General features: G+C 43.6%; 2 protein-coding genes across 7 annotated transcripts in view; both read right to left on the bottom strand.

Moving 5' to 3' along the window:
* The window catches only part of LOC125740452 (trichohyalin-like), a 65,237-nt gene extending 45,917 nt beyond the window's left edge, over positions 1-19,320 (bottom strand). For 2 of the 5 annotated variants that reach the window (XM_049011594.1, XM_049011598.1), the window contains exon 1: positions 10,100-10,129. The gene's annotated coding sequence lies outside the window, so the exon portion shown is untranslated. Of the gene's footprint in view, positions 1-10,099; positions 10,137-19,224 lie in introns of those variants that run through there. The other 3 variants (XM_049011593.1, XM_049011597.1, XM_049011595.1) reach the window with 3 other exon arrangements.
* Positions 1-19,566, bottom strand: part of LOC125740447 (trichohyalin-like) — a 114,439-nt gene that overhangs the window by 20,939 nt on the left and 73,934 nt on the right. Inside the window, exon 7 of one of the 2 annotated variants that reach the window (XM_049011583.1) lies at positions 5,918-5,992. The gene's annotated coding sequence lies outside the window, so the exon portion shown is untranslated. Of the gene's footprint in view, positions 1-5,660; positions 5,767-5,917; positions 5,993-19,566 lie in introns of those variants that run through there. The other variant, XM_049011582.1, reaches the window with a different exon arrangement.

Raw genomic sequence — 19,566 nt, forward strand, 5'->3', positions numbered from 1 at the left:
TACCATCAACCACATCCTGGCACTGAGGGTTCTCATCCAGTGATCACAAATCTTGTTTGCAGCCTTTCTCAATTGCCATAAAGCTGGCCAAAAACTCAGCTGATCAAGCTGCCCTGTGGGACATCCTAAGACTTTGTGGGATCCCCCCCCCCCCCAAAGTTGCTGGATGTCATGGTTGGCCTGTATATCAGTACCAGGAGGGCTGTACAAAATGGAGGCAGAACCTCTGTGTTCTTCCCAGTGGAATTTAGGATTTGTCAGGAGTGTGTTCTTGCTCCTACTTTGTTCAATGCTTGCATGGACTTTGTGTTGAGCAGGGTTGTAGGGTCCAGCAGCTGTGTGGCATTTGTTGGTCAGTGAAGATTTACCTTTGCTGACAATGCTGTGGTCTTCATAGAGTCAATAGGGGCTCTGATCGAGACTCTCATGAGACTGAGTGATGAGTCTGAGTGCCTGGGTTTGTGAGTGGCCTGGATCCAATCTTCCTGCTGGCTGCTAGACATGGATGCTATTCAGTGACCTGAGATGAAGACTGGGCTCCTTATGTACTGTGTCTTTTTGGAGAACCCTTGGGTACCGCTGGTTAGACTTTGTATGGAATAAGAAGCTGCTCAAGGAGTCCCTAGAATTATGGCTCTATAGCAATATGGCATGTTTCCATGAGGGTGGTCCAGCTTGCAGGATCCTCATTGCTGAGGACCAGCTGGACCAAGACAAGGGGACACCCATGTAACACCTGCCTGATAGATGGGCACATCCAGTGGGTGGCACTGGACCACATGTCGGCTCTCGGACTTACCCAGGACCCCGAGTTGTTTCGTTGTGTGGTGAGCATGGCAATGCACTGTACTAGTGCATGATCCTCAACCTAACCTGATATTCCCAAGGTCAAATGTCATCTGTAGTCATCCTTCCTGTTGATGGTACTGTGTGGAGCTGCTTCAATTTTGGAGTGATTTGTCTCAAAATTTTATCAGTTCCAGGTCCTTAACCACATAAAAACCTTCAAATACGAGCATCGAACGTGGCGAGTTCGACGTGGTGGTGGCACCCCTCTTAGTGGAAAGAGAACAACACGATGGAGGTGAATACCTTTCAATACCTTTGGCTTAAGGCAAACCTATAGAGTCACCAGCAGAGGTAGATTCAACAAAACAACCCAGTCATTTCAAAGATGAAAATGTGAACATCCAAACGTGCGACCATGCAAAACAATAAACACGCAAAGACGAGTCTGCAAACAATCCAGTGTATATTTCTACACCTTACATTTCCTCCCCCAGCCACAAAAGAAATGTCACCCATTTCACATACAGTAAGGCAAAAGAACAAGGAAGAAGAGCAAAACAACTATGTCACATACAGAACATAGTCCTTCAGGTATCTGGGAGGTCTGACTTGATGGCCTCTGGGATGCAAGGACAAACCAGGGCCTGGACCGGGGGGACAAAGTCAGACCCCTGTACCGCTACATGGTCAGAGGAGATTCCGGGCTGGAACCGCGGCTGTGGCTGGCGAGTCTGAGGAGCCAGGCACCTCTGCAGCCAGGTACACTACAGGTCTGTGTTGCTGCCAATGGTGAAGGTCTAAAAGGCAAAGCACCTGACAACGCAGTCAGACAAGGAGGCCGAGGTTGCTCAGATAAGTCGCCAGCAAGTGACTTACATCCAGAAGCAGGCACCTCGGCATTTTATGGCCTAAGACAGCTGTAATGGACAAGTTGGGACTTATTTGATTGATCCAGTAGGTAACAGATCCTATAGGTCACTCCAGGGGAATCATCTGAACCCAATATTTTAAAGGGGTCTTTCCAATGAGGAGCGAGTTCTTTGTTTTGATATAATGGGGTCATTTAATTACACAAGGTACAAAAACATAGGGAATGTGCATGACACGTCCGTCATACTATCGTTTCCGTTGATTGTGGGCTGCCTGTCATCTCTGTTCCACTCAGTAGATCTGAAGGTCAATTTAAGTTTCCATGTCAAGTGTGCAACATAATCAGTATGAGAACCTGGAGCGATCAAAGGTGGTGTGGTGTTAGGTAACAGCACATTAACAGACATCCTAGCTTCATGACCATGTGTGAGGAAGAAGGGGGTGAGACCTGTGGTAGAGTGAGGGCTTGTGTTGTAAGCCAAGGCAATTTGGATCAGACAGTCATCGCATTCACCCGACTGCTGGACAAGTGAGCGGTTTGTTTGATCTCTCCACCATGCCATCACACTGAGGATGATATGGGCTCGTTCATGTTTTCTGGATGCCCAACAGCTGACACAGGTGTTTCACTAGGTCACACTCAAATTGACATCCTTGATCGTTGTGTAGAATCTCTGGGATGCCATGTTCACAAATATTGTTTTTGCAACTGTTGTGGCATGCTGCTTTAAAAACAAGCACATACCTGTTACCACAACTCGTGATGGGGAGCTCAAGGATGGTGGACGCAGGTTTTTGGAAGTGCTCAGTAGCAACCATAGTTTTCACGGGAGCTCTCGGCTGAGGTATAGGACTCCGTCTTGTGTTACATGGAGTACAAGACATGAAAAACCAGTAGCACAGTTGCTGAGCAAGTTTCAGGACTTTATCTGGCAGTATGTGAGCAGCCAATGAATTTCCATGCAGCACCTGTAAGACAGTGTCCTTTAAGGCTTGAGGAACGATTCGATGCAGCATTGACTTTGTGCGGACAAAAAACTTCATGGCAGAGTGAACCGATATAAGAGACAGAGCACTTTCTCCTCCCTCATGCCTTTACTTATGCACGATTATGTGGGTTTCCAACCTGTAGCTTTCCACGTAATAACCCAAGACAGGATGGGGTCTTGGTTTTATTCCTTTTTGAGGTCTTCCTCATGGAGCTGAAGCACCATTGGAGAGGATATAGACTGTATAGCCCATGGTGCAGCCATCTGGGCCAGAAGGCTGCGGAGAGGTCTGGCTGCAGGAGACTGCAAGATTTTTGGATCTGTTCCACTGGAGCTGTGGTAATGTACAGAACTGACAAGACAAGATGGACTTACAGGACTGGGCTGTCTCTCAATAGGGTGTGGACTAATGGGAGCCGTACAGAAGGTGTCAGCAGGGTGACGTGCATGTAAAGGGACACAATGATGTGCAAAGTTCCTAATGAACTTACAATAATATGAACAAGCCCAGTAAATGCACTTATTTCCGTGGCTGAGTGTGGGGTAAGCCAGGCTTGAACATTCTTCACATTTTGAGGGCCTGAATGCCATCCTTGGGCACATCATAGCCAAGAATTCGTACCTGATTCCAAACAAATAGCATTTTGATGAATTTAGCTTGAGGTCACCAGACTGGAATCTGAACAGGACTTCTTCCAGGTGCTGGAGATGTTCGCTGAAGCAGCTGCTGTAAACCACTAAATACCATTTCCATTAACCACTGGCATGCGGCAGGAGCATTGCTGAGTCCCACTGGCATTACCTTACAGTGATATAGCCCACTGCCCGTAAAGAATGCTGTTTTTTCATGGTGTTCCTCTTCCAGTTCACTTGCCAATAACCATGCTGAAGGTTCATCATGGAGAACCAAGCAAACCAGTCAGAGCATCCAATGCTTCATCCACTCAAGGAAGAGGGTTGGAGTCTTTGACTGTCACCTGACTGAGTTTCTTATATAGTCCAAGCAGTAATGCCAAGTGCCATTTTGTCTTGCTCACCAAGACAACCGGCACAGCCCACATACAATAGCTTTCTTCAATGACATATGCTTTCAACAGGTCTGCATTTCAGCCCTCTGGTCCGGTGTGACTCTCTGAGCTCTCTGTGTAATTGGTGTGGTAGTACCAGTGTGAATACCATGCTTGATTACCCCTGATGCAGTAGATGGTGTTTGCCCTTCAACAGCAGCTGTAGAAAGTTTCCCTGCTGGCCAAAGCAGGGGGTGCATGCCATTCAGGAGACTGGAAGCGGACCCCACCTCTAGTGTGTGGACTGGCATCTCTATTTGACTGCGGAGCTGGACTACGACCACGTCTGTGTCTGTTAGTGTCTTTGTCACGGCGGCTGTACCATGAAGACTGCTAAGATGGCGTGATGGAGAATAGTGGCGTTCACGTTGGTAATTCCACTCATGGCCTTTAAACTTTGAGTTTTAATAATCTGATGGGCACTTTTGCGTTTGCTGGAAGTAAAACTGCATTACAGCCTTGATATGAACACCGTAAATGTCTGAGCTGTGTTTGACCTGATGTATTACTTCAAGTCACCCAGGTGCATTTGGCTAAATAAATTGATTTGCAAGTAAACTAAATTGTGGTGTACTTTTATGTCATCACATCACACGTGTTTGTGTATATTTTTGTGTTGCGTATTCACAAAAGATAAATATGAGTAATATATGAATTTCTTAAACAGATACCTCAAAAACCAGTTAAAACTGCATTAAGCATAACAACTAGAAAAATGGCAGCAGCCTCTCAGCAGAGCTACTCACGCGGAGAGCAGAAGGGTGTTTAGGCTGAGCTGCTGTGAAGTGTTTTACATTGGTTGAGATGCCAATCCCACCACAAACCCCCCAAAATAGTTTCCCTGCAAGTTAGTGGACTGCTTGCAGGGCCGGATGCAGTTTAACATCATACCCAAGACTAACAGACACACATAACATAATAGATGGAACAATCACATGTCAGTGGACCCTTGAGCAAGGCCCTTAACCCCAGCTTGAGGGGCCCCACATATTGGCTGACCCTGTGCTTTGGCCCCCGAGTTACAGACAACAAGATAGAATAGGCTAAGAGATGCATTCTAATGTAGTTCTAGCATTCTAATCTTCTGATCACAAGCATAGAGACTGCAAAGCTATTTGTTGCCCCCTAAAAGCTGATGATGGCCACAGGGCAGCCTAGAACCCATGACTGGAGGGGTATCAGCATCGGAGCCACTCATTCAACCCATTGAGCTGAGTGGCAGCCAAAGTACTCGGGGTGACTTTCAAAAAAGTTTTGATGTAGTGAAAATGACACACTCATATAGGCATAAAACATAATTTACACAGAAATTAAACCATTCATTTGCACAATACAGTATCTCACTTTTTAGGTCTCAACAAACGTTTCTTTTTTTTAACAGTTTACTGGAATGATACTGCCAACTGGGAGATGATGATACAATTTTGTTCACCTGAGAGAGAATCCCTGCTATTGGCTGCTAGCTCCTCAGCCCAGGAGCCTGATCGCTCTCCTCAGCCCCCAGTCAACCAGGAAAAAGGTAAAAAAGACCATATTGGATAGAACAAAGCAGACCAGAAACCAAACAGCAGTGACACTCTGACCAAGTTCTTCAGGATCCAGTGAATCTCTCCATGATCTTTCTTCTCTCCTGGGGATCCCTGTGAGCTGCTCTCCAGCTTTAGTTTCATTCTAGCAACCTTCCTATTCATCTCATCCATCTCTCTGTTCATCTCTATCTTTAACTTCTGCATCTCTTCATTCTTCTTCCTCTGCACTCTCTCTATCTCTCTGCTACATGCTTCCTTTATAACAGCTATTTCATGGTTCTTTTCCTCAGTCTGTCTCTCATATTCATTGTGTATCTTGGTTTTTAATGTGGACTGTAATCTGCTAAACAGTTCAGGTAGCAGTATTTTCATCACATGTCTTTCTGCTTCAGCCTGAGCCTTCCCCTCGTAGTTCGCTCTGATCTCTTCAATCTCCTGTCTGTGTTTCTCCTCAGTTTTTTCTCTCTCTGCTTCCTCTCTGAGTCTTTTAATCTCTTTTTGCATAACATTCCTCAGCTCCACCTCTTTGTTTAGTTCTTTTTCAAATTTATGGGTATATAAAACGGTTACTGCAAATACCGGGGTGACTTTCAAGAAAGATCTGAAATGGCTAAGCTGACATACTCATAAAGACATAAAACATAATTTATACATACATTAATTTGTACAATACTGCATCTTGTTTACTAGTTACTCAACAGACATTTAAATATTTTTTTCTAACAGTTTGTTGGAGTGATACTGCCACCTGATGGAGCGTAGTAGAATTTTTGGGAGTAAAGTAATTCATTGGATAAGAGACACACCTGCACAAAATGAAAAATGTATAATCAATCACAGGCAGACACAGATTCACACAATATGAGCAATGTAGTCATCAATTCACCTGAGACAGAAGGAAATGAACAATCATCTAAAAACCCCAAACACAGGAGGAACATACAGACTGCACACACACACAGCTGCAGAGTTCAGACTGCAGTTCCTTCAAGCTGTGGGCTGCTCTCCAGTTTTAGTTTCATTCTCGCAATCTCCCCTTTCATCTCCTCCATCTCTGTGTTCATCTCTGTCTTTAACTTCTGCATCTCTTCATTCTTCTCCCTCTGCACTCTCTCTATCTCTCTGCTACATGCTTCCTTTATAACAGCTATTTCATGGTTCTTTTCCTCAGTCTGTCTCTCATATTCATTGTGCATCTTGGTTTTTAATGTGGACTGTAATCTGCTAAACAGTTCAGGTAGCAGTATTTTCATCACATGTCTTTCTGCTTCAGCCTGAGCCTCCCCCTCGTAGTTCGCTCTGATCTCTTCAATCTCCTGTCTGTGTTTCTCCTCCCGCTCACTTTTTTCTTTCTCTGCTTCCTGCTTGAGTCTTTTAACCTCGTTTTGCGTAACATTCCTCAGCTCCACCTCTTTGTTCAGTTCTTCTTCAAGTTCTTTTTTCTTTTCTTCATCCCTCTCTTCCTTCAGCTGTTCCTCCAGTTCAACTATCCTCTCCTCCAGCACTACAATCTTTTCCTTCTGTTCCTGAATCACGGTCTCCTTCTCCCTCAGAGAGTCTTGCAGCTCCTTCTCAAACTTCTCCTTCGCCTCCAGTTCTTCTCTCAGTTTCCTCTCGGCTCTTTCCCTCTGAAGCTTTTCTTCCATCTCTTGAATCTGAGACATCACGTCTTCATGCATTTTATTGCTGTAGAAGCTCCATTGGTTTTCTTGAACCATCTTCTGTATGTTCTCCAGCAACCAGGAGATCTGATAACCTTCAGGTCGGTTACTGGTGTTGATGATACGATACCTGTTACCACATCTGGTAATTATTCCTTGGAGGTCTGGGCTGCCAGTATGCACAAAGTCTCCAGTGATGTTCTCTTTCAGTTCACTGGCGTGAGTTAAAAGGACAATGGTGTGTAGAAAGCAGTAATCTCCAAGTATCCCCCTCATCTTCTCTAATATTGTTGCCTGCACCTCTCCATACTCGTGCATCTCCGTGACCAAGAGAAAAGCATGGGGTCCTGGAGCTGACAATTCCATGCAGTGTTTGACGTCCTGCCACAGCTCAAACTGGGACACTGTAGAGCTAAACCAGTCTGGAGTATTGACCACCACCACCTGTCTCCCGGCAATAATCCTGATTTTCCTCTCGCTGCTCATCTGGACCTGTGTCGGTGAGGGCGTCCCAGACACAAACACCTCTCTGCCCAGGATGGCATTTGCTATTAAGCTTTTCCCAGCTGTACTTTTCCCTAGAAGCACCAACCGGAGCTCAGGGACACTGGCTGCAACAGGAAATGAGGAGGAGTCAAAGACCATAACTGGGTGGGGATTGTCTTGCTCCTTCTTTGGGACAATGGGCCCCATACACAGTCCTCAGACATATGTAGGAGTAAAACTTTGTAGATAACGACGTTAAAATTAAAGTTTAAATTCAATAAACGTCTTTGTGTAAATGAGGTGAAACTCACAGTATAATGTTGTTTTATTAAGAATGCAGTCAAATTTTATTAACAGTAGTTGACTGTATGTAATCCAGAATATCTTTACTTACCAAATGTAGGAGGAATATCCTGACTTCGGCATCTTCTTAATAGGCTTTTCGGTGCCCACCCCGATTTTACTCAGTCTCTCACTGTTCAGTTTCCTGGTCTCATTCTCCTCCTTTATCTGATGTTTAACCCCTAGAATGGTGCACCAGGAAAATACTTATTACTCAAAATTCATTAAATGTGCAAATTCCAACCAAATACAGTAATTAACTAGCTAGACGTCTTTTCTGACAAACATATGCAAGTCACCGAGGAACAGATTTAGATGTTCATAATGCGTTGATTCCTCTGTAAGCAAGATGCGGATTACTGGACCACGCATGCTATGTCACCAGCTCATAGATTCATCTAATAAATGCCTCCTTATCTGCCCTCAGAGCCCTCAAAACCACCTTTCTCAGTTCCCGGTATAGATTTGAGTTGCCAATTTTGTTGGACCCTGCAGTTTGGCAGGAGCCTCCAGCGTCTGCCCACAAGGTTGTGATCGATCGCTTTCACCGCACCACCAGTATTGGAGTACCAAGTCCAATGATGCGTCTCAGGGCACTGAAACCAGCGACCTGCAGTCCCTAACCTTTCGCAAAGTCAAGGAACATGGAGCCACTTTTACCATGATCTCCAGACCCAAGGGGACCAATTCGATCCTCATAACCAGCCCTGTCAGTGCCAGTGGCCGCACTGAAGTCACCCATGACCAGAGGAGTGTCACCTTGTGGGCACCCATCAACCACCAAGGGAAATTGCCAGTAAAAAGTCTCCCTCAAAGAGTCGTCATTCACCGCAGTTGAAGCTTACAGTGAGACAACAGAGAAGACATCCAAAGAGTCCCTTAGCCTGAACCTCATAATACAGTATGCTGGTTGAAAAGAGTGACTTCAGACATCAGGAGGAGTCGATCTGTTACAGCAACAACTATTCCCAGAGTATGGCAGCCATCAGAGCAACCAGACTAAAAGTAGGTGTATCCACCTAAAGAGATCTGGCCACTCTCAGATTGTGCCACCACCAAAATGCAGGGTTTACAAAGCTCATCTTGCAGGAGAGACAAGATGTTTCAGGTGCCTACCCAGATGGGCCGCCTCAAACTGGGACCCAAGGCTCCCCTGCAGCGGGAGATGCCTCAGCACCACATCAGCCCCGATCTCTGCCTCTTTGGACCTAGATACCATAAAGTGTTTTATGGAGGCTGGAGTGCCAATCCCGCCACCACCCCCCAAAATTCTTGCAGAGCCAGGTGCAGTTTAACGTCGTACCCAAGATGGAAAGAAAAGCAACACTTGCCATTTTTCTTCCAAAAGGACAGGACAAAAAGCAGAAAAGCTTCATAGTTAGCTTACCCAGTTCCTGAAGGAGCTGAGGCTCGTGTTCCTTCAGAAGTCTGTAAAAGGCCTCTTTCGCAGGTGCTCTTCTGAAGTCCAGGTCTTGGTAGATGTTCTTCATCTTCTTCTGACTGCTACCCTTCAGTGGTATGGTCAACCTGTTATGCACCAATCCGTGTGCGAGCAGATACCTCCCAATGGGGTCCACTGCGCTCACCCTCTCGATGAGCTCAGCCCGGTGCTGGTCCACAAAGCCAGCAGCTGGACAAGAAGCCCACAAGCGTGACCACGTTTGGCAGAAGCACGTTTCTGAAGGTCAACAACAGTGCTAAACCATGGGTGCCATCACCGACTAAACTGTAATGAATGACAGTACTGTTGATATTTCCACAACTATGCATGGAAAATGTGCCACGGTCACATGACGTAGTATCACACGAGACCAGCCCTTCATTTTAAGAGTGATGCAATTAATTATCAATGAAAGAACAAAAACCTAGGAGACCAACCTCTGATAGAAAACAAATGCCCTTTACACAAATGCCCTGAATATAACAAACGGCCTATATTTCTTTAAAGCTGACAGAGAGTATGGGTTTATATATTCACCGTAATCCTGGGACTCCATTTTCGCCCTCCACAACCTGAGAACAAAACATTATTGTACATTACTGTACTTGATTATGCGAGTTACTTTAGTTTAACATAAACGTAAATTTACATGCACTCGCCCCCAGCTTTTCCACGGCTTGCCTGAATCAGCACTAAAGATAAGGGCAGTTTGTATGCTGCAGCTTGTTTGTTGCCAGCGTAGCCAGATTACCGCTCAACCAAAGACGTCTCAGACTCTTCCCGCATCATACACAGGAGTGAAGAGGGTTTACAAATACACACACTCTGAGTGACTGTAACACATAACATCAACATACAGATTGTTAAGACAGTATCAATGTGATTTTTTATATTAATCCTTTATGGAAAAAGTGGCACCTCTTACCTTTGTCTTCACTCTGATTTTATTTCAGGAATAACATGTTTCATGAAAGGTCTAATCCAGTACAATGCAATTTTTATGCTGGGATCTAAATCAGAGATAGAGAAGAGGTTTTAATAGTTAGCCCTGATCCTGAGTAAAGGTTTTTTGAAGATAATGGTACTGCTCGTCTAAGTGTATAAACGGAATCAGCAGAAAACACTGACTGTTCTCCCGTGTTGCATTCTGTGGTATGTTTCAGAGTCATATAGAAATACTGGTCTGATCCAGTGGTGTAGGGATGGGGGGTCATGTACCACCTAAAATTTCATTTAGATTTACCACCCCCCCCAATAAACACTACTGGGCATTTACATTATAATGTTGTGTGCCCCCTATTCTCAATCCCTTTATGACATCGTTTATGAAATGTTTAAGAGACTGAAAATTTGTTCAGATGTATACCTTCTACACATTTTACATTAGACATGAAGAATCAAATTTTTAACATAGGAGCGCCTGGGAGGTCCTGAGGTCACTGGAAAGGGGCTGTGGGGCTCCTGATATCTTTGCAAGAGGACGAAGGTCCAAGTCTTTTGAGTCCTGGTGCTCCCTGTCTTACTGTATGGCTGTGAGACACGGACGCTACCCTCTGAGCTGAGATGAAGACTGGGCTCCTTCAGTACTGTGTCTCTTCGGAGAATCCTTGGGTACCGCTGGTTTGACTTGGTGTCGAATGAGCGGTTGCTAGAGGAGTCCTGAATGAGGCACATTACCTGCATTGTGAGGGAGCGTCAGTTACGGTACTACGGCCATGTGGCGCGTTTCCCTGAAGGTGATCCGGCTCGCAGGATCCTCATTGCTGAGTACTTAAGCGACTGGACCAGGCCAAGGGGTTACCTATATAACCCCTGACTGTGGCAGATGAATGGCCATTTCCGGACGGTGGGAATAGAATGTGTCTGCATGGGGGGGTCGTCGGCCGGGATACCAGGGAGTTTTGCTGTGTGGTGGGTGCAGCAACACAGTGCACCAGCGCATGCTCCCCATCCTGACCTGACCTGAGCACCTGCCAAATAACATATTTCCCCCCTAAGCTTGAGATGGTGCCGTTTGCACAACAAGTCATGCTTTTCAGTACAGATGTTGTCAACTTTCACTGATGTAGGACCACACACACGCACATACGACAAGGCTGAGATTCCAGGTTGCCTGAGACGAGGCCTAGCCTGGTATGAGAGGTATTCATTAGTCTAGGTACAAAAGGGGAGTCAGTGACACCCCCCCACACACACACACACACACACACATACACAGATAACAAGGGAGGCCAGCATTCCATCTTTTATGGCCCAGAGACTTAGGGACCTACAGACAGCAGAATGGACCTCAAGGACAGGGGCCCCTCAACTTGGCACGCAGCCCCCTCCCCGTCCATCCTGCTGTACTGTATCTACCACTGACTCACCCAACTCCCTAAAGAAAGGTTCTTTTAAGTTCAGGTTTTATATACCCTGTATATTTGCTTATTCATGACTACTAGTCTCAGTATACAGATGGGTTATGTTTGTATGTGTCCTTAAACGATCTCAGTGTTTTGTGTGCCACCATTATGACCGTGTTTCACGGCGTATCACCTATTTTACCCCTTTTACGCTTAAACACTTATATAAATTTGAATAAGTAAATATGTACAGCTACCACTGCATATATGTCCTCATTGTTATACCAGAAGAATCTTGAAAATTAAATAGTGTAACCAGGTATCTCAGTGTGTCCTGACTATCAAAGATTCTTTCTTTCTTTGTTTAACAACCCCCCCCCCCCCCCCCACATTCCTCTGTGGCCTTATCTGATCGTTGTGGTCCGCTAGCATTTCTTTGTCCTACTATTCTGCATTAAAAGAACTGAATTACGGTGTACATTATCAATTCTGGAGGGCAAATCAATTGGGATTAGCCACACCAACCAAAATATGTTGTTCCCATATGTGCACTTTAAATTGGTATTACCACAAACTAACGGCCACGCCTATCTAAGGATCTGATGTCCTGTTTGAATGTGAATCTGCAATGTCATGTCTGTACAAATTATCCAAAGTAGCCATCTCTGTTGATGTGCAACGCAAAACACCAATACTATGTACAGATGGGATTCACTAAGATACATAATATAAGAAATTGTTAATTAATTAATACAGATTGTATGAGGTGTGAACCTCCAGGCTGGTATTGTCTGCAGGAGAATTGCTGAAGTACAAATCATGAATAAATCACTGCTATTTAACTTGTGTAATTCATTACTTGTTCCTTCAGAAGTTCACAAAGGCTTACAGCAGTGTTTCCCAACCCAGTCCTTGGGGAACCCCAGACAGTCCACGTTTTTGTTTTCTCTCAGCTCCCATCACACCTGTACCGGGCATTGTAATAACAACAGATACTTTATTGATCCCCATGGGGAAATTGTCTTTACACCTCCCTCAACTTTCTTTTTGCAGAGTAAGCTGTCTGCAAAGGGCAGTCACTTGTTGGGGCACCAGAGAAGCTGCAGGTCAAGGGCCCACAGATTTTTGAACCGGCAACACACACGCTGCGCCCATTCAGTGTTACTGATTGGCTGGGAACAGGGAGGGAGCAAAAAACATGGACTGTCCATAGTTCCCCGGGGACTGGGTTGGGAAACACTGGCTTACAGAATTAACAGAAATAGTACCAAGTAAATAACTACTTGAGATAAAACATGCAGCATGATTCATTAATGATGTATTAGCATGAGATCAGTTTGTAACAAAGACTTAGTTTGTAGTTAATTGATTCATAAGTAATAGGACAATGCTATATGATTTGTGCCCCGTCAAGTAAAGTGTTACCTTCAATTGATTACACTGAGTGTGCTGGAAATAAAACTAACCATGATATCAGTACAATTAGAGCCTCAATTGTTTGTGATCTGTTGTATTACTCAAGTCACCCAGTTGCAATGATATCAGCTAAATACAGTGATTTGCATGTTAACAAAACACTGGTATGCCTTTATGTTATCCTATTGTCATTTTCATCTGACTGCCTCCGTCTGCCCTGTACTGTTCCTGTTTGGCCAGCAGATGTCGCTGCTAGCAGTCTTGTGTCCTCCTGTTCGCGTTCATCCCAGCTGTTTCTCATTCCTCGCAAATAATCAAAATTTTGTGATGGTACATACCTGCGCATTTTGCAATACTTATTATCTGTGTATACATGTTCCTGCCCTCATCTGCTTTCCTAACTTGGTCATTATCGTGGGTCGCAGGGTTTATGTCTGTTTGGGGGCTATACCAGCAAGAATAAAACACCCTTTTGTGAAAAGCAATGTTAATGCTTAGATCGTCACTCCTGTTTGTGTACATGTGTTTGCATCGCATGTTCACATAAAATAAATACTGACAGTAATATGTGAATTCAATTAAATATTGGATGACAACTAGACATATAACAGCATTCTCTGTGATGCAAGTTTGCTTAAACGTAAAGCCTGGTCACATGGCACTGGAGTTACAAACGGTTCAGTAAACCATCACTGCACTTACTGTATACACACACAGATATATTTATATAACTGATCATATTGATGGTGGAGAGGTTCTGCAGTTAAAATGATCTTAATCTTAAAATTCTGAACTATCTGTGCTCTGTGTTGTACACACTGCTGTGCATTTCACAGCCCCAAGCTTCACCATAGATACAGGACTGTGCAAAAATCTCTGGAGGCCAAAGGAAACTGTGTTTAAAGCTGTTTATCTTGGCAGTAAATGTATATTTGTTCAGAAAAATAAATAAATAAAAATTATACAGATATTCCATAATACAATAAAAGCATAAGAAATCCTTGTGTTCTCCAAAATGTTACGCAAAGCTTATTGGATGGCTAATATAACACATGCCTTCGTTTCCTAACCTCTTCTTGAGGAAACCCAGCAATGGACACACGTCTTTCTTCACCCCCACCTTACTTAGTTAACGTAATTAGTTAAATGCCTTCATGAGATATTGACTAGGCATGATATGGTATGGTATGGTATGGTATGGTATGGTATGGTATGGTATGGTATGGTACATGGGCATACTGGATGGTTACTACAAACACTGGCACGACTTTCAAAGAGGTTTTGAAATGGCCAAGCTGGTGTACACATATAGACAAAAAACATATAACATAAAACAATTTATACATAAACTAAAACCATTCATTTGCTGTATCTTGTTCGTTCAGTACTCAACAAACATTATCTTTTTTCGTAACACAGTTTGTTGGAATGATGCTGCCATCTGATGGATTATGATAGAATTTTTTTCAACAGACAGAAGAAAAAGAAGAACCATATAAAAAAGACACAGAGAAACACAGGAGGAAGATCTGCTCTGTTCACACCCTGAGCTGGAGGCAGAGTTCAGACCCATAGCCCTGTGGGGTGGGGCTCCATGCTAACCACTAAGCCACCATGCTACAGGACATCCTAATAACTCTATTTTACACCATTAAAGAAATATTAATGCATATATGGTTTTGTCAGGATACTGTGGTCATTAAATCCATTGACTGCAGGAATGACTAATCCCTGCTACTTATCCCTGCTATTGGCTGCTAGCTCAGAATACACCCTCAGCCCAGGAGCCTGATCGCTCTCCTCAGCCCCCAGTCAAACAGGAAAAAGGTAAAAAAGACCATATTGGATAGAACAAAGCAGACCAGGATCATTTCTGGTGTGAAACAACCACAAATATGATTCAGCACAAAAAGGAAAACAAACAGCAGTGACACTCTGACCAGGTTCCTCAGGATCCAGTGAATCTCTCCATGACCTTTCTTCTCTCCTGGGGATCCCTGTGGGCTGCTCTCCAGTTTTAGTTTCATTCTAGCAGCCTTCCTCTTCATCCTCTCCATCTCTCTGTTCATCTCTATCTTTAACTTCTGCATCTCTTCATTCTTCTCCCTCTGCACTCTCTCTATCTCTCTGCTACACGCTTCCTTTATAACAGCTATTTCATGGTTCTTTTCCTCAGTCTGTCTCTCATATTCATTGTGCATCTTGGTTTTTAATGTGGACTGTAATCTGCTAAACAGTTCAGGTAGCAGTATTTTCATGACATGTCTTTCTGCTTCAGCCTGAGCCTCCCCCTCGTAGTTCGCTCTGATCTCTTCAATCTCCTGTCTGTGTTTCTCCTCCCGCTCAGTTTGTTCTTTCTCTGCTTCCTGCTTGAGTCTTTTAACCTCGTTTTGCGTAACATTCCTCAGCTCCACCTCTTTGTTCAGTTCTTCTTCAAGTTCTTTTTTCTTTTCTTCATCCCTCTCTTCCTTCAGCTGTTCCTCTAGTTCAACTATCTTCTCCTCCAGCACTACAATCTTTTCCTTCTGTTCCTGAATCACGGTCTCCTTCTCCCTCAGAGAGTCTTGCAGCTCCTTCTCAAACTTCTCCTTCACCTCCAGTTCTTCTCTCAGTTTCCTCTCGGCTCTTTCCCTCTGAAGCTTTTGTTCCACCTCTTGAATCTGAGACATCACCTCTTCATGCATTTCACTGCTGTAGAAGCTCCATTGGTTTTCTTCGACCATCTTCTGTATGTTCTCCAGCAACCTGGAGATCTGATAGCTTTCAGGCCAGTTACTGGTGTTGATGATATGATACCTGTTACCACATCTGGCAATTATTCCCTGGAGGTCTGAGCTGCCAGTATGCACAAAGCCTCCAGTAATGCTCTCTGTCAGTTCACTGGCGTGAGTCAGTAGGACAATGGTGTGTGGAAAGCAATCATCTCCAAGAATCTCCCTCATCTTCTCTAATATTGTTGTCTGCACCTCTCCATACTTGTGCATATCCGTGACCAAGAGAAAAGCATGAGGTCCTTGAGCTGACAATTCCATGCAGTGCTTGACGTCCTGCCACAGCTCAAACTGGGACACTGTAGAGCTAAACCAGTCTGGAGTATTCACCACCACCACCTGTCTCCCGGCAATGGTCCCATTTTTCCTCTCACTGCTCATCTGAACCTGTGTCGGTGAGGGCGTCCCAGACACAAACACCTCTCTGCCCAGGATGGCATTTGCTATTAAGCTTTTCTCAGCTGTACTTCTCCCCAGAAGCACCAACCGGAGCTCAGGGACACTGGCTGGTATGGAGGCGTCTGTACCAGGAGTTTCTCCAGTCACTGGAACAGGAAATGAGGAGAAGTCAAAGACCGTACGCCGGGTGGGGATTGGTCTGTTCCTTCATTGGGACAATGGACCCCATATGCGTATTATCCTAAGGTGTCCAGTACTGTGCAAAAGCCTTAGGCAGTCAATGAAAAGGTTTAAGGCTCTTTATCTTGGTCGTAAGTGTATATTTGATTAGAAAAAAAACTGAATGTAGTATTAGACCATACACCTATCAACAGTAGCACATTATAAAATAAAAAAAATCTTTTGTCCAAAAAGTTACTGATATTTCACTGGATGGCTAGGTTCCAGACGTCTCCTCAGGGGCAGCCCAGCCATTACATGTATTCATTAAATTATACCACCAGTTAACTCACTTAGTGAGGTACTGAGTAGCCAAACAAGGTGGGGTGGTGGTCGTGTCAATAAACACATGGGTGCCTCAAAGCCTGGGGTGATTTGCTGAGAGGTTTGGCTAAGCTGATGTACGTTGACAGACATAATATCACAGTTTCACGCCGTCATGAAGATCATATAAACATCATTTTCTTTGCCTGCCTAAGACTTTGCACAGTACTGGATAAATTAAATTCAGCAGACGTTGTTTAGTAATTGAGGAATAACACATAAAATAACACTAACCTCGAAACAAACATACATATTTTTTTAATTAAGAATGCAGTATTATCCAATCAAACAATCTATGATATTAATTTGAATAAATGATTATATAATTAAAGTGATGCAAAGAGTTATTACTTACTGTTTAGTGGAGGTAAATTCACACTATTACATTTTCTGACTGAGCATTTCAGTGCTTCTATTCCTTTACTTTGTGATTCATTCTTCACGTTCATGGTCTCCTTCTCTTTCTTTATCGTGTCCCTCATTCTCTCCACCTCCTCCCTCTCTCTCTGGACTTCACATCTCACTTGCTGAAGCCTCATTTCCTCTGTTTCTCTGGCTGCTCTCCACGCTTCCAGCTCCTGTCTCTCTTTCTCTCTTTCTTCCTTTAGATGCTGTAGCTCTTCTCTGTGACTCTGAATCTCTCCACTGACCTGTTCTGTCCCTTTTCCATCACAAGAAAAAGTCGGAGAAAGGAGGTAAGTTGGACATGGTTAATGTTAAGCATCTCTGCAGTATAGACGCATGTAGGGTTGACCAAAATGAACTGACATTTTCAGTTAGAACCACAATTTACAATATGGATTCTGTTTTTTTTTGTCTCAATCTTTAATGTCTGTAACAATGTTAATGAAAGATTTAACCACTTTAACAATAATTCTGTATTAACAAGAAACACTGCTTACAGCATTACAGCATTACGTTTGGCAGACTAAAGCACCACAACGGTCGTAAAAGATGTGGAATTTTTTTAAATACAAACACTGAAACACAGGGTAGTGAGACACCGGGCAGGAAGGTACACACAGGGTGGGTAATTTACATGATGGCTAAAGACATGTGAGAATCAGAAAGCATGGTTCATGCATGACAAGACATGGCCGCATCACCACCTCGGGTGTGCATTATTTTTCTAATAATTCAACGGTCCGGAGTCAATTATTCTGCTTATACTACGGTTGCCACACCTCAAGACATCGATCAGATGATATATTTCAAGAGATTCGTCCAGTTTTTCAACTTAAATCACTATTGTGAGTAGTATTATTTCTTCCGCATCTCATCCGACTCTTTTGCTAGTTCCAAAACGTCATTTTAAAGCTGGCAATGGAGGCTTGAGCCGTTGATAGCAGACTAATGCAGCCAGTCGTTAAACACATTAACTGCCCAAGCTGTTGTTTTTTTGGTGTTTTCTTCATGTTTTTCTCCCTCGACGATGTCTAGCTGTTCTTCGCTGATCGTTTTATGTCTTTTGTTGTTGCCGGCTGCCTTTGATGTCCGCTTCCGTTTATGTTGTTTTTCATCTGGACTGTCTAATACTGCTGCAGCCCAGTTGTTGAAAGTTTCATATTCACCGTAAATATAAAAATTTATGTCTGTCATGTTGTTGTTTTTGTTAGTCCTGTGTGCTGTATAGGTACTGTATGCTAATTTCCGTTATTACAGTTAACTATGCGAAGTGATATGGAACTTTTTTTTCTCAGTAAAGACAGCCTTAGAAAACATACTTATTGGAAGGCAGAGTTAGCTCACCCAGTTCCTGAATGAGCTGAGGCTCATGTTCCTTCAGAAGATTGTAAAAGGCCTCTTTCGCAGGTGCTCCTCTGAAGTCCAGGTCTTGGTAGATGTTCTTCATCTTCTTCTGACTGCTACCCTTCAGCGGCATGGTGAACCTGTTACGCACCAACCCGTGTGCGAGCAGATCCCTCCCGATGGCGTCCACTGCCCTCACCCTCTCGATGAGCTCAGCCCGGTGCTGGTCCACAAAGCCAGCAGCTGGACAAGAAGCCCACAAGCGTGACCACGTTTGGCAGAAGCACGTTTCTGAAGGTCAACAACAGTGCTAAACCATGGGTGCCATCACCGACTAAACTGTAATGAATGACAGTACTGTTGATATTTCCACAACTATACATGGAAAATGTGCCACGGTCACATGACGCAGTATCACACGGAACCAGCCCTTGATTTAAAGAGTGATGCAATTTATTATCAATGAAAGAACAAAAATCTAGGAGACCAACCTCTGATATAAAACAAATGCACTTTACACAAATGCCCTGAATAAAAATGCCCTATATTTCTTAAAACTTGGCAGAGAATATGGGTATTATTGTAATTATTATTGTTATTATTATTATTATTATTATTATTATTATTATTCACCGTAATCCTGGGACTCCATTTTCGCCCTCCACGACCTGAGAACAAAACATTACTGTACAATCAGTGTGGTTTACAAAGACACACACTCTGAGTGACTGTAATACACAACATCAACATACACAACATGCAGATTGTTAAGACAGTATCAATGTGATTTTCTATTAATCCTTTAGGGATTAAGTGGCACCTCTTACCTTTGTCTTCACTCTGATTTTATTTCAGTAAAAACATGTTTCATGAAAGGTCTAATCCATTAGCTGCTGTGTTTTGCTCACGACTCTTCACAGAAATGTGTACCAGAGCGATACAAGTCAGTCAGCAATGAAAGGCATGAGGAAGTTATTCTTCTTGAGGCTGTAAGCCAAGGGGCTAGGTGCTGAACAGGTTACAAAGGTCACATGACTACACTTTTTCTTTCATTCTGTAGTTAACCAATAGGAAAAGCATTTCAGAGACTTGAAATATGTTCAGATGCTCACCTTCTATACATTTTACATTACAAATGATGATCTTTCTGTCTAGGAGCGTCTATCAAA

The sequence above is a fragment of the Brienomyrus brachyistius genome, chromosome 4, assembly GCF_023856365.1.
Source record: "Brienomyrus brachyistius isolate T26 chromosome 4, BBRACH_0.4, whole genome shotgun sequence".
In the NCBI taxonomy this organism is placed as follows: domain Eukaryota; kingdom Metazoa; phylum Chordata; class Actinopteri; order Osteoglossiformes; family Mormyridae; genus Brienomyrus; species Brienomyrus brachyistius.